The sequence below is a fragment of the Mus musculus genome, chromosome Y, assembly GCF_000001635.26.
Source record: "Mus musculus strain C57BL/6J chromosome Y, GRCm38.p6 C57BL/6J".
Taxonomy (NCBI): Eukaryota; Metazoa; Chordata; class Mammalia; order Rodentia; family Muridae; genus Mus; species Mus musculus.
The window spans coordinates 28,813,538-28,816,511 of NC_000087.7; positions in this window are offsets into that span (position 1 = coordinate 28,813,538).

Genomic DNA, 2,974 nt, shown 5'->3' on the forward strand with positions numbered 1-2,974 from the left:
GAATTGGTAATTATATTTCAGAACATATCCTTTAAAAAAACAATTGAAGAAAATTATGGTAGGAACTTTTGATCAGTAACTGCTGCAGTTCATGAAAATTGTAATGCTTCAGAAAATGTTTAGTACCTTTCTAGCATGCAAAGTTAGCTTTCAGTAACAAGGATGAAGCTATATTTCGGTATACATGTTTAATATTCTCACCATACATAGTACTAGACAAAATCAGATTATTAAATGATTATTCTGCCTCCTCTAAATAGAGCAAATCCTTCAGTTGAAAAAAAATAATTTGGTAAAATGGGTAACTTGAAAGAAGCAAAATATTATTTTTTAAAAATATAATATTGTTTCATGGGGGTAGAGATATGGCTCAGCAGTTAAGAGTACTTCCTGTTCTTTGCAAAGGACATAGGTTTGGTGTCTAGCACTCATATGGTGGCTCACAACTATCTGACTCCAGTTCCAGGTATCTGAAATAATCAACTGATATCTGAACAACAGGTACACATGTGGTGCACATATATAACTGTAAGCAAAACACTAATACACATAAATAAGTCCAAAAATAGGTATTAGGAGCATTGTTTAGTAAGCCATGTAAGATGTTTTTTTTTGTGTATGATCCTAGTATTGGAAGCTTAAGCAGGAGATTTCCAGTGTAAAGACTGCATAGGTTAAATAGGAAAATGCAGGCCAGCCTGAACTACATAATGACACCATATCTCAAAGACAAGTTACTGTCTTCTGAGAAAGCTCACTTAGCATTCAGTTACATATAATTTAAAACAGATACTTTAGAATCTGAGTATCATTCTCTCATTGTTTAGTAAGTTGTCTTCCACTTACAGTTACATAATTCATTTCATAAAAAGAAAAAAAAAACAACAATGAAGGGATTGGAGAGATGATTCAGCAGTTAAGAGCACTGGTTCCCTTCCAGATTTCTGAGATTGGAGTACCAAAACCCACAAGGTGGCTCACTACCTATAACTTCAGTTTCAGGGGATTCAATGCCTTCATCTGGCTTCCTCAGGTACAAGACACACTAGTTGTGCACATACACACGTGAAAGAAAAAAAAAAAACAATAACCATAACATAAAATTTAAAAATAAGTTATAAGGGTTACATTAAAGAATTCAGTTTTGCATTGTGCCATATAAAGAAGGAAGCACAGAAGACTCCTAGAAAAGAAACTGACTTAATATAAAATTAGCACTGGATCAATGAAAATATGTTTCATGTATAGAATTTTGTATACATATCACTTAGCTATGAGTACATGGAACTGTGAAATTGTTTACATCTATTTTTTTTTCCTTTTAAAATTCCTTCAAAGCTGTTACAAAAACGCCTCAGTAGTCAAGAGGGCCTACTGTGAAAAGAGGAGGTTCACAAAGTACTTTTTTTTTTTAAGGTAAGTAATGTTACTTCATGCTTATCAAAGGATAATTCATCAAAGATGAACTCACAATTCGGAATATCTATGCTCCAAATACAAGGGCAACCAATTCATAAAGAAATTTTACTAGAACTCAAAGTACATATTGTACCCCATATAATAATAGTGAGAAACTTCAACACCCCACTCTGAGCAATAGAGAGGTCCTGGAAAAAAGAAATGAAAAAGAGACACTGTGAAACTAATGAGAAGTTATGAAACAATCGGATTCATCAGATACATATATATGTATCTTTCACACACACACAGACACACACATACAAACACACACACATATATTGAAGCAAATTCACACACAGTTCTCATTAGATGAAGAGAAATTATTTGAAAAAAAAATCAACAAACCTTCATGATAATAGTCTAGGATAGATTAAGAATTTTAAGCACATACCTAAATATAGAAGCAAACCAGAAGCCAACATCAAATTAAATGGAGAGAAACTTGATGCAATCCCACTAAAATAAGACAAGACAGGACTAGACAAGGCTTCTTACTCTTTCCCTACCAATTCACTATAGTACTACAAGTTCTAGACAGAGCAATTAGAAAACAAAAATTGGTCAAAGGAATAAAAATTGGAAAGGAATAAATCAAAATATCACTATTAGCAGATAATAAAATAGTATACTTAAGTGAAAACAAAAATTCCATCAGAGAACCCATAAACCTGAAAAACAACTTCAGCAAAGTGGCTAGATATACAATTAACTCAAACAAAACAGTACCTTTCTTCTACTCAAAAGATAAACAGGCTGAAAGGCAATTATGGAAACAACACCTTTCAAAAGTCACAAATTATAGTTCCTTGATGTGACTCAAACCAAGCAGGTGAAAGATTTCTATGACAAGAACGTCAAGTCTCTGAAGAAAGAAACTGAAAAATCTCAGAAGATGGAAAGGTCTCCCATGGTCATAGATTAAGTTAGTAAAAATGGCTGTCTTCCCAAAAGCAATCTACAGATTCCATGCACTCTCCATCAAAATTTAAACTCAATTCTTCGTAGAGACAGAAAGAGCAATATGCAAAACCATTCGGAATATCAAAACTCCAGAATATCCCAAAACTATTCTCAACAATAAAAGAACTTCAGGGGGAATCATCCCTGAACTTAAGCTGTATTATGCAGAAATAGTGATTAAAAAAATGTATGGTAATGGTACAGAGACAATGCCTTCATGAAATGGAGAGATTTAAATATATCATCCTGTGTGATCTCAAAGGAAAAAAAAACATGGTATGCACTCACTGACAAGTGGATATTATCCTAAAAGCTCAGAATACCCAAAATGTAATTCACAGACCACATGAAGCTCAAGAAGAAGGAAGACAAAAGTGTAGGTGTTTCAGTCCTTCTTAGAATGGGGAACATAATATTCCTGATAGGAAATGTGGAGATCAGGGCAGAGACTTAAGGAATGACCATCCAGATTCTGTCCAACCTTTGGATCCATCCCATATACTGAAACCAGGCACAGTCACTATTGTGGATACCAACAAGTGCTTGCTGATAG